A 12,379-nucleotide genomic window follows, 5' to 3' on the forward strand; every position below is an offset into this window, starting at 1 on the left:
AAAAAAAACTTTTTTTTGGAAAACGAGGACCCAGAAAAATCACTTCAATCAATGGAAAATTTGAAATTTTGGAGGAAATTCATTTTAGTAAATTTAATTTGGCAAACATAGTATACAATGGCATGTTGGAGATTTTCATAGTTCCCAAGAAAACTATAATCCCTGCCTTAAATGGCAAGGACTAACAATGCATAAAGGATTACTTAGGAACTTATATCGACATCTAACTCACTGTCTTACTAAAGCATCTTAACTGTCTACTTCTTAACCTAAGGGCCCATTTGGCAACGAGAATACAAGCGGAATAGACATATATAAATTCTTAAAATTTTGAATTCCTCGTTTGGATGCAGCAAATTAGAATTTGAATACGAAGTAAAATAGAAATACATATTCCAATTTTGGCCCAAAAATGGAGTTTTGCAATTCCACCCAAATACGTGTTATTGGAATACATATTCCTATTGCACTTTTATTTATTTTAGAAAACATAAATTTTGGAGTCCGCAAATTCCCCATCAAATATTTGCTGAACCAAACAGAGAACAGGAATACGTAACCCCATTTTCTATTCCAAAATAGCTATTCCTATTCCTGCAGCCAAACAGACCCTAAGATTTTGATGTACGAGGCCCTCCTCTTTCTGATATGCGGCCTTCTGATATTCGGTTGATCCTAAGCATACAGTCTATTCAACCTCTGGGGGAACTGGAAGCAATGACAGATTCTTCCAAGTTTTGTTGGGTAACCTACTACATACTTATGGTATAGTTATATAGCGCATGAATTTGGTGAGTAATAGAATGAATTCTATGCTTCCCTTCTCTAAACAAGGCTTTTCAATAACCTGATCAGAACAAGCCGTTTGCAGTTAGCTTCATCCGGAGAACAGTTTATTTTGATATTCGTGGACAAATATAAATAAATGTGCATGCGTAATCGCACTTTACTTCCAAGTGGAAAAACTGACAGTAAATGTAATAAGATTAATCGAGAGAAAGCACCACAGAACTTGACAAAGACAGTGACCAAGAAATGCTGGTCTCTCTTCACCGTATCCAAGCATTGATTTCACACTTCGATTAAAATTTATTCTCACATTCCTGCTGGCTGAGCACCTTTCCATTAATTTAACGCACTCTACTTTACCATTTTTCGTTCTCCTGCCTTCATTTCCAGCTTTTCTGTCCAGAGATGTATAGGCTTTTTGAATAATAGTTCAATGTTATGGCACCTCCACGGTTTTCTAACGATTACCCCACTAGTATAGATAGACAGTGGCATCTCAGACGATGCCATATCAAACAAAAGCATTGTCTATTTTTTCAAACATTCAGAAGCAACACTTTTACAGAAACTCATACGAATACCTGATTCCTTCTTATCATTGCAGGTTCAACGGCTTGCTTAGCATGGCATCACCAATAACCTCCGAAAGAGCACTCTCCATCTTTGAAATGATGAAAACGATTTGCATCTCTTACAACAATTTCTCTTGAAACAATCTTGGATATAACCTTGGTTGCATTGTGGCAATCACCACATACTCTGCGGTTTTTGACAACTCTAATAGTTGTTCCAGGGGAGGTGTTTAACAACCCAAATGCAATTGCCAATTTCTCACTATGATGACAGAGTAGTGATTCCTCTCCTCCTCCTCCACATCATTCAACGCAGGTATTGTATCTGGAACGAACCCTTCTGCCCTCATCTCCCAAGATAGTTTTTCCAGCTTTTCATAGATTGCTTTTGTTTGTGGGTGTGATCTATCTCCTATACAAAAGGCAAGTACAATTTTATAGATTTTAATCCAACTACATCCAGGTATCTTTCTAATCCCTCTCTCCTTCATCAATCTCCTTACCTTTTGAGCATCACTCCACCTGCCTACTTCTGCATAAATGTTTGACATAAGAACATAAGTCGCAGTATTTGTAGGATCCAAGTAAAAAAGGAGTGTTGCCACAAATTCTCCTAGTCCCATTTCTTTGTGTGATTTACAAGGACCAAGTAAACTCATCCACACAACTGCAGTAGGCTTCATTGGCATTTTGAAAAGTTTAGGGTTAAGAGATAAACCGGGACAATCAGGCAAAGTGCAATTGGTAGACGGTTTATCTCTTAAAGAAAGCACCTCCATGGTCAATCCACCAAAGTACCCGATACCAAGAGCACTAACGAAGATCAATCATCAAAACTCCCACTGCATATCTGCATAACTGGGAAAACCTTATGACAACTTGATCTCCACAAACCAACAATCATGCTCGAAGGAGAAAAACCTGTCAAGAGAACCTCTATCATGCCAACACTCTAATCTAGAACCAAGAGCTCACTATGGCATGAGAACAAACATCTCCAATCCCATGGAGGGAACCATCTCATGACAGAAAATATTTTAAGTAAAACTCCCACTATACTGTGATATCGAAATATTCATGGTATCAAAAACAAAATATAAAAATTGTTACCAATCATCACACTCAGCAGTCATACTTGAAGCTGCAATTTCTCCATAATCTGGAGAAGAAGATTCAAACCAGCACTTCCCAATAAATTTTTGAGAAGTCTCCCTTAACTGTCTCCTTATACCTTGTTCGACTTCTTTGTTCACTCTAAACAGCCGATGCCTCTGCCTCAATAATGCACTCAAACAATACAGAGTCTGGTGTCAAACAAGCCTATAGCAGATCAACAGTTGTATAAATGCTTGCGCCTCTAGAGAACTAATCCTTCATCTGCATATCTGGCATATCCTCTGCCAATCCGTCTTCTGCAGGCTGCCATGTCTTAACTTGTGAACAAGCCTGTACCGCTAAAGAAATGCATGTGCTTTGACACAGCTACCATTTGAAGGATTAATCTTCGATTATTATACAGATATGCATCAATTCGACCATCCACTTCCAAGACTCTTCGTCTCCTCTGCACACGATCACTACCCAGGGTCGCTATCTGAGAGAGTGGGAAGAGTTCCTATGACAATAGCTTTTGAACATCACTTCCCAAATTGCCCGCACACCCCTATCTCTCTCAGTAAGGATGTTGAACACAGTGGCAACCAAGAACAATCTCAGGCGTGTGTTTTCCTACATGTCGTGGTAACTCCAATTTTGAGAAGTTTTCAACACGGTGAACATTCTGCTATTCCACCACATAAAAGGACATCTCTCCAAATCGCACATGATCATGAAGTGCGTGACAGACTGAAATTTCATTCCCTCTGTAGAATTATTCCCTCACTCGTCTTCTTCTGTCTATAGCACATTACCTTTACAACAAGATCCACTCATAGGTGAGATGGACTCCACCGTGGAGCCTCACCAGCAGTCATCCTTTGACCCTGCAGATTTGTTCCAATCTCTTATGCATCTGCTAATATATTAGCACTCAAATAAATTCTGCTCTTTATTAGTCCAACTATAACGGCTCTAAGAGTGTTGTGTGGTGTGGCCTCCTCGACCTTGTCAGGCTGCATGATTTCTTAATTTCACACCAGCCTGTTATAAGCTTCCATATTACAATTTACCATGCTTCTGGATCTCCCTTTAATGGCTCTGATAGTCTGCTCTGCTCTCCAGGATCTTACATGCTGTGATACCAATTGTTAATTTAAGAGATAAAGTGAGAATACAGAAAATAGAGACAAGAGACAGGATATATCACGGTTCACCACAACTGTGGCTACATCCACATTGAGAGCAGAGCAAATATATTACTCAGTCATTGCAGCTTGCAGCTTAACATACACAGGACTTTGCCCTTATATTTATACGAAGAAACAAATAAGAAGAATGTGAAATGAACAGACATGACAGTTGGACTTCACATCCAACATATCATACAATGCCATTTCAAACAAAAGCATTGTCTCTTTTCCAGGCATTCAGAAGCAACACTTTTACAGAAACTCAAACTAATACCTGATTCCTTCTTATCGTTGCAGGCTTAACGACTTGCTTTGCATGACATCACCAATAATCTCCGCAAGAGCACTCTCCATCTTTGAAATGATGAAAACGATTTGCATCTCTTACAACAATTTCTCTTGAAACAATCTTGGATATAACCTTGGTTGCATTATGGCAATCACCACATACTCTGAGGTTTTTGACAACTCTAATAGTTGTTCCAGGGGACGTATTTAACAACCCAAATGCAATTGCCAATTTCTCACTATGATGGCAGAGTAGTGATTCCTTCTCCTCCTCCTCCACATCATTCAACGCAGGTATTGTGTCTGGAACGAACCCTTCTGCCCTCATCTCCCATGATAGTTTTTCCAGCTTTTCATAGATTGCTTCTGTTTGTGGGTGTGATCTATCTCCTATACAAAAGGCATGTACAATTTTATGGATTTCAATCCAACTACATCCAGGTACCTTTCTAATCCCTCTCTCCTTCATCAATCTCCTTACTTTTTGAGCATCATTCCACCTGCCTACTTCGGCATAAATGTTTGACATAAGAACATAAGTCGCAGTATTTGTAGGATCCAAGTCAAAAAGGAGTGTTGCCACAAATACTCCTAGTCCCATTTTTTTGTGTGATTTACAAGGACCGAGTAAAGTCAACCACACAACTGCAGTAGGCTTCATTGGCATTTTGATGATAAAGTTTAGGGTTTCCTCAAGATAGCCAGCACGTCCAAGAAGATCAACCACACAGATGTAGTGATCTATACTCATGATGATGCAAGAAGTGTCGCTCATGCTGTTGAAGTATTTACATCCGGCATCAACAAGGCCTGCATGACTACATGCAAATAAAACACAAATTAAGGTCACATCGTCAGGACTAGCTGCAGAATGCTTCATGATTTCAAAGAGTTGAAGGGCATCCATGCTATAGCCATGCATTGCATACCCTGCAATCATTGCATTCCATGAGGCCAAATGTGAATGATGCATTTTGTCAAACAGTTTACGTGCCTTCTGTATGCTGCCACATTTTGCATACATGTCTATCAGGGCAGTCGTGACCACATCAATCAAAAGCCCACTTTCAATTATTTTTCGATGTATCTCCAGACCCTGTTCCAAAGCTCCCAGTTTGGCACAAGCTGGGAGGATACTAGCAAAGGTTGATGAGTCTGGTTTTAAATCTGTCAGCTGCATTTCTTTAAAAAGCTCCAACGCTTTATCGGAAACACCATTTTGTGCATATCCAGCAAGGATTGCAGTCCATGACACCACATCTGGTTGAGGCAACTTATGAAACAATCCCAGTGCCTTCTGTAAATTGCCACATTTTGCATACATGTCTATCAGGGCAGTCACAACCACATTAGAGGAAAATTCCCTCTCAATTATTTTTTGATGGATATCCATACCCTGTTTTAGAGCTCCAAGTTTCGCACAAGCTGGGAGGATGGAGGCAAAGGTTGATAAGTCTGGCCTTAAACCTACCAATTGCATTTGCTCAAATGTCTCCAGGGCTTTATCATTTAACCCACTTTGTACATAGCCAGATATGATTGCAGTCCACGAGATCACATTAGGTTGAGGCATTTTCTGGAAAATCCTCAGAGCCTCATTAAGAGCACCATTTTGTGCATATCCTGTTATCATAGCATTCCATGAAACAGCATTTCGTTGAGGCATCTTGTCAAACAATTTATGTGCTTTCTCTATGCTCCCACATTTAGCATACATGTCTATCAAAGCAGTCACAACTACAACACCTGATAAAAATCCGCTTTCAATTATTTTCTGATGCATTTCCATGCCCTGTTCCAAAGCTCTCATTTTGGCACATGATGGGAGCAAGCTGGCATAGGTTGCTGAGTTTGGTTCTAGATCTGCCAATTGCATATGCTTGAAAACATCCAATGCTAATTCAACAAACCCATTATGTGCATACCCAGCAATTATTGCAGTCCATGTTACAACATCTCTATGAGGCATTTTGTCAAACAGTTCGCTTGCTACCTGCATCCTTCTACATTTTGCATACATATCTATCAGGGTATTGGTAACACTAACATTAGATTGAAACCCACACCTAATGATTTTTCCATGGATCTGCAAACCATGTTGTAGAGATACTACATTGGCACAAACACTAACTATGATTGTGAATGTAATGTGATCAGGCAGCACACCTGTTGGTTGCATTTTGTTAAACACTGTCAATGCTTCTTGAGAAAACCTATGCCTTTTATAAGCTGCAATTATCATATTCCACGAGAAGACGTCTGGTCGAGTCATCTGATCAAATACTTTGCGAGCAAAAACCAAACTTCCGCACTTTTCATACATGTTAATAAGTGTATTTTGTAAAAACATTTGTTTGGCAAATGCCAAACTCCTGCCATTGATGTCAGTGTGGATTTGCTTTCCTTCTAATAACGACTTCTCCGCAAGAGTGGCCCGCAATAGTTGAAGATATGTAGAAAAGCCTACAGAATACTTATGTGTGGTAAGTAGAAGGCGCTGTGCCTCTTTCAAGCATCCCTGTCCACAGAGTGCTCTCAGATTGAGAAGCGTACTGAATGGCATGAGAAATCAATGTTGATATTCATTCTACTACAATGCGTTGCTTCTGTTAATCATGGTACGGTGGCCTTTTTCAATTTCTGTCTATGCTTTATATCATACCAATCAAAATTAGGAGAGTGAGTATGAAGGCAAACACCCGTAAATTCAAGTTACATCTTCGCCGCCTCAACAATAGCACCGGATGCAATGAACCCTATCTTTGAAAAGAAAAATAAAACTGAACCAGAACATCAAAGCCATATCGGAATTGAAGCACTTGCCTTACAATTAACAATCACTACTTATAAGCCACGTCATTGTATTTATAAAAAAATTGGACAACTACTATATTTCATGATTTTAGACAAAATTTTAAACATATGTTTAAATTAATAATGAGTGAGAGATGATTAGATGATTAGATCAGATCTTAGTGCGTATGCATTGAGTTGATTCTGGAATCTTCTCACATTTGTCGTACTCAGGTTTATAGGCTGAGACATGAGCTATGCTCTCTATAGGGTGTTTCAAATCTCTTAATGCAAATTATTCAACTCAACGTTCTTTGGTCTTAAATTATGAAGCCGATAGGCTTCACTCCTTGAAAGTCAATGACCGGAATGTCCGGATTTACTGGCAGTCTTACGCCGGGAAAAATGGTCGGGAAAAATGGCATTGTTGAGTGTTAGCACGAGACCCCGTCTAAATGAATGGAGAAACCATTGGTGGCACAACCCACTCTTTCAGTTACCGAATAATTTGTTTTTGGGATTCCACCTGTAAATTAAATAATCAATTCTGCATATTGGTAAAAAGTTATCTTGTTAGTTACAATGTATCAGTTGTAATCACTCGTAATGGTTTTCAAAGGCAGGCTTCAAAGAAACAAACTATTTCGAAACTGGGGGGACAGTGCAACAATATTCCTCGTTTCTAACACCAACAGAGCAGGATTATCAAATTTTTAGTGCATTAGCAAATGGAAATGGAAAATTTGATCCAATACGCCTCCTTCATGGAACCATCAGCGGTACTTTTCCTCCTCACATTTCGAAGAAAGAGTCTGGTGGACAGTTTCCATAAAAAAATCAAGGTTAAAATATTTATTTATTCTCTCCTTAAATTATCTGGTGCCAGCTAAAATACTTTTTTTTTTTTTTTTGAAATATTATCCTCAAAATTGGAGGCAACTATGACAAGCATAGCTCTGTCCTTTCTATGTCGAACATTCTGCTTCTCCTCTGGTCTGCATTCGCTGCCTTTGCAATTCGTAGTTATGCTGCAAATCATGACAAAATTCTTCTCAGTTGTGGCTCCTCAAACACAATTCTGTCACAGGACAAGCGCGAGGTTGTTGGAGACCATGAATATAAATTCACTGCACCCAACAACACTGAGGCAGCAACTTCTTCTGGTCCTTTCCTCCCCTTTGAAACCCTCTACAAGACAGCCCGTCTTTTCACAGAAAAATCCACATAGTGTCCCAATTTCAGACACTGCCCACAAGCATATCTTGCGCCTTCACTTCTACACCTCCTCCTACAACACCCACAATTTCAGCGACGTTGTTTTCTCTGTCAGTTATTTTCTAAGTAAACCGCTTCTCGCTTCACGCCGCAAGTTTTTTGTGGAGTTTCATCCGTCGAAGGTTTGAACTCCTCTCGCTTTGAAGGGGACACTTAAGCATTAAGGAGCATCGAGTTTTTCTACAGAAGGGCATGCCTTCTACATCTTTTGTGTGTCACATGCAACATTCCATTAACGAATTCTCGTCTACCAACTGTTATTGTAGCGGCAACGAATGAGCTTGGTATGTTTTCCGACTTTTTACATCTTGTGTTCTATTTTTAATCTAAGAGCTCATGCACAGTAAACGTTCTTGCCAAAGTACATACATGGATGGTATTTTCTTGATTGCGTATGCCAATATACTGCGAGAAATGGTCAATTTTGCTTTCTATAGCATTTATAGCATTTTTCAAATAAGAGGGTTACCTCTTTTGTGTTTCTTTGCTATCACATGCAAAGATTTATAAAGGCTTTTAGTAGGCCTATTGTTGTTCAATTGACAATAGAGTATTAATTTGGAAATTTTTCTTATATTGAAATCTGAATGTAAAAACATGTACTATGAGTAGGAATTGTTACTCTAAAGAATGGATTGTAATTGCTTATTGAATTAATGTTGAGTCATTTAGGGTCTTGAGGCGTAATCTCTTATTGGCATCAACCTCAATCATCTTTCTTTCCAACTCAATATTAACGAAACCTTTCTACTATGATGGAGCAAGCTCAAAAGGCTCCATTTTCCATGTCTGTTGCAATCTATAGGGTGGGATCATCTCAACCGTCTTAGACACAGTGTATGGTTGAATGTCTTCACCAAATTGTGGATACTAATGCACGAATTGGACCATTGAGCAGTTGTAGTCTCAGTTGTACCAGATAAAGATGGTTTCCATTGGTGAGCGAATTCTATAGGTGACATTTATCAATATTTTATTTCCATGTATTAGTTACTAACTTACACTCACCATAATTACTTAGATGTTGATGGGAAATACTTGAAACTTAGTTTTCATTCAAATCATTGACTCCCTTTAACTGCAAACATAAGAGATTTATTCCACCATTTCCCTGGTGGTTTTGAGTGTAAAGTTGTTATTTATTTAAAAATTGCTCCTTACTCATTAACAGAGTGAAGACAAAATTTACTATGATTGATCATAAAAATTTGAACATTATTGAACATGTGATGTTCTTGATTGTTTGATTGGACAGAATTTAGTTTTGTCTTGAAGCACAATAACCATTCTTCCAAATTTTCTTTTTCTTGAGTGGTTACCCTGTTGTTGTATAATTTCATACCGATACTTTAATTGTTTATTTGTGAATGTTCAGACATATAGTATACCAAATTAGTGAGATGTCATTAAGATAAAGATGCATTTATCTAATAACTTAATTTTGGGCATATTGTATCCTATTGTATTAAGTTTAAGTTGATGAACAATGAATGTCTATGACTATATTTTTGGTTAATGCTTAAATGTTGCATACGTTCTTACTTTGGAATAATGTTGTTCAAAATGGATGAAAGTTCCTAGTGATTAGGAAATTGAAAGTATGCTTCCATTAAATAAATTAGGAAAGAATGATATGAATCCTTCTCATTTTTGTCCAGGAATTTTATGAGAAGCTTGAGATTTATGGTGGGATAATACTCAGGAATTTGTCATACAACTCAAATATTTCACATTCTATGAATATAGTATTATGATAACTCTTATAGAATGCATATTTTATTGAAATAACTTATGGAAATGCTTATGTGTAGATAGTTCATATTGAGAAACTGTGAATGTGTTCATTTTCTTTTTTTGTTGCATGAGTGCATTATGTTACCTTTCAGAATGGATGGAGATTTTATAAATATGTTATAAATAATGTGTTGCACAATTCCATTACTTCTCTTGGTTTTACCGGATTAGTCTTCCTCATTGCCAGGTTGGGTATCTTTCATTTCAGGAAAGATTTCAGAGAAGCTTAATAGCTTCATGGTAGGGTGGTAAAAGCACTCCTACAATATTCTTGCCCTTGTGATCTTAGACAGGTTCTAGAGCTCATTTCAACTTAGTCGTCATGGTTAGACTACTCGGTATTTGGTATCTGGTATTGGTACTCCAGTAACAAAATTTTGGTTTCTTTAAACTTGAGCATATATGCAGATGTATCATTTTAGTTAAGATTAATGATAGTTTATGTAAATCAACTAATGTTGACTAGTCAATATTTCAAAAGACTTTGACTTCCATTCAAATTTCTACATTTTATGGAGATTGATGATGTGGCATTAGTTTTGTAGGAGTAGTCTTTACAATTGGATTCCAACAACTTGATAATATGCAACAAAAGAAAATAATCATTATTTTCTCTACTAGGCCCAATAAAAAGTCAAGGACAATTTAGCACAAGGATTGGAATCCGTGTCATGAGTTGTATTCTGTGAATCGATCTTTGACTTATTCCTTGAACATGATGTCAACCAGCCTCTCAAATGTAAACAATAATTAAGCTTTGAGAAAAGTAACAACTAAGAAAACTAGAAAAGAATAATTAGCCGCTTACAATTTATATTTATTTTCAGCCAACCCTTACGAGTGCAATGAGAACAATATGAAAGATAATAAACAATAATAATAGTAGAATATTTTCTTACCACCCATTCGAGGGTGGATCAATGTACTGGAAAAATAATTTGATTTATAATTCCATTTGAAAGGCCCAAGTTGAAGCATTTTATTCCAAACTCGCAATGTGTTATAGAGATCTGCAACTTGTGAATAAAATTTTGCTAGTTTGCAATTGTAGCAATAATAAACCACACCCAACTAACCAACACTAACAGATCTGCATTATCGATTACATATAGCCTCAAACATTTGGGGTTTGTTGAGATCATATTCGTGGTAGACATCATATTGTGATGAAAATCACCACCAACTCCCTCATTTTGATCAATCATTCTACTAATGGTCAGTGAGCTTGATGGAAGATTAGAATTACCAGATGCAAGCATATAGAATATAAACAAACAAGATCGGGTAAAATGGATTTTTGTTGAGGTAAAGGTGGTGTGGGAAGATCAATAGTAGGACTAGAAATTTTTTTAATTCATCAAATAAAATATCTACTTAATGAGATTAAAAAACAAGGGCCTTCAATTGAATTTTTCTTGGCTAAGCAACTCATTTAGCACTTTGAAAGGGCTAAGATGCTGCCCAAATCTTTACATGTCTTGAGTGAGGTAAGAAAAATATATCCAAAGTTGAATAATCTTCTTTACAATTGTCTTTTTGATGTTTTTATAAAATTAGGAAAGATAAACGAGGCTCTCACTCTATTACAATGTTAGAGGCCAACTATGTTTCAAATAAGATCATTTTGAGATAAGTATTTTTGACAATATTAAAGGAAAATAGATTGCAGGAGGCAGAGATGACTATAGTTCACATCAATGAGAAATGTTGCAAGTCTTTCCCAGATACCCTTAAATTTACTTAGTTCATTAATGCAATGTGTAAAGTAGGAAAAGCAAACAAGGCTTTGGAGATTGTGCATATAGCAAAAATTACGAGGATTTCCCTTAGTGTAGCGCCCTTCAAAGTGATATTGTATAGCCTTGGCCATTGTGGCAATTTCTCTAGGATTAATTTTCTTTTCTTTGAGATGGAAGAGATGGGAATCGTATTAGATATCGTAAGTTGCAATACTCTACTAGGAGCATATTGTGAGTGGGGTTATATTGATGAAGCATTGGAATTGTTAAATAGAATGAGGCATGGTAATTGTTGTCTAGAGAGAATTACATTTACTACCCTGATTGGTGGCCTCTGCAGAGTAAGTAGAGTAGATGAAGCTCTCGAATTGGTGGCTAAGATGGGCGATGCTAATTGTACCCTAAATGAACTTACATTTACTACTTTGATTGATGGTCTCTATAAGGTTAACCGAGTAGATCAAGCTCTTTGATTAGTAGCTAAAATATTGCATGCTCATTGTTCTCCTAATATAATTACATTCACTGCCCTAATTAATGGATTTTGCAAAGTGGGGAGAGTAGATGAAGCTATATTTTTCTTAAAATCACTAGTTTAGTTAATCATTTTTCTTAAAATAATTATATTAAAAAAATTAGTAAGAATAATAACATATTTTTGTTTTGGTGTATACACATGTTTGTTTAATGTGTTATTTCTTTGTTCCATATCTTTGTAAGGAATTTTCTTGTAGTCTTAACAGGTTGATGAACACAAACATTATGTATGTATTGCAAATTTGTTTGCAAATGTTTTCTGCTATATTTTGATTTCTTAAGTTTTGTAAGTGGGTGTTAGGAT

General features: G+C 37.0%; 2 pseudogenes across 1 annotated transcript; one reads left to right on the forward strand and one right to left on the reverse strand.

Annotated features, from left to right (window-relative positions):
- Nucleotides 1-871: 871 nt before the first annotated feature.
- LOC149547224 (pentatricopeptide repeat-containing protein At1g08070, chloroplastic pseudogene) lies at nt 872-6,849 on the reverse strand (annotated as a pseudogene). Its single transcript, XR_016353855.1, has 2 exons — nt 3,924-6,849; nt 872-3,592 (listed from the first exon to the last, which is right to left on the reverse strand). The product of XR_016353855.1 is annotated as a pentatricopeptide repeat-containing protein At1g08070, chloroplastic pseudogene (transcript).
- An 848-nt stretch (nt 6,850-7,697) lies between these two features.
- Nucleotides 7,698-12,137, forward strand: LOC149547225 (pentatricopeptide repeat-containing protein At5g28460-like; annotated as a pseudogene).
- The last annotated feature ends 242 nt before the right edge of the window (nt 12,138-12,379 follow it).

This window comes from Cupressus sempervirens, chromosome 7 (genome assembly GCF_028749045.1).
Source record: "Cupressus sempervirens isolate cs-2001-9-10 chromosome 7, ASM2874904v1, whole genome shotgun sequence".
Taxonomy (NCBI): domain Eukaryota; kingdom Viridiplantae; phylum Streptophyta; class Pinopsida; order Cupressales; family Cupressaceae; genus Cupressus; species Cupressus sempervirens.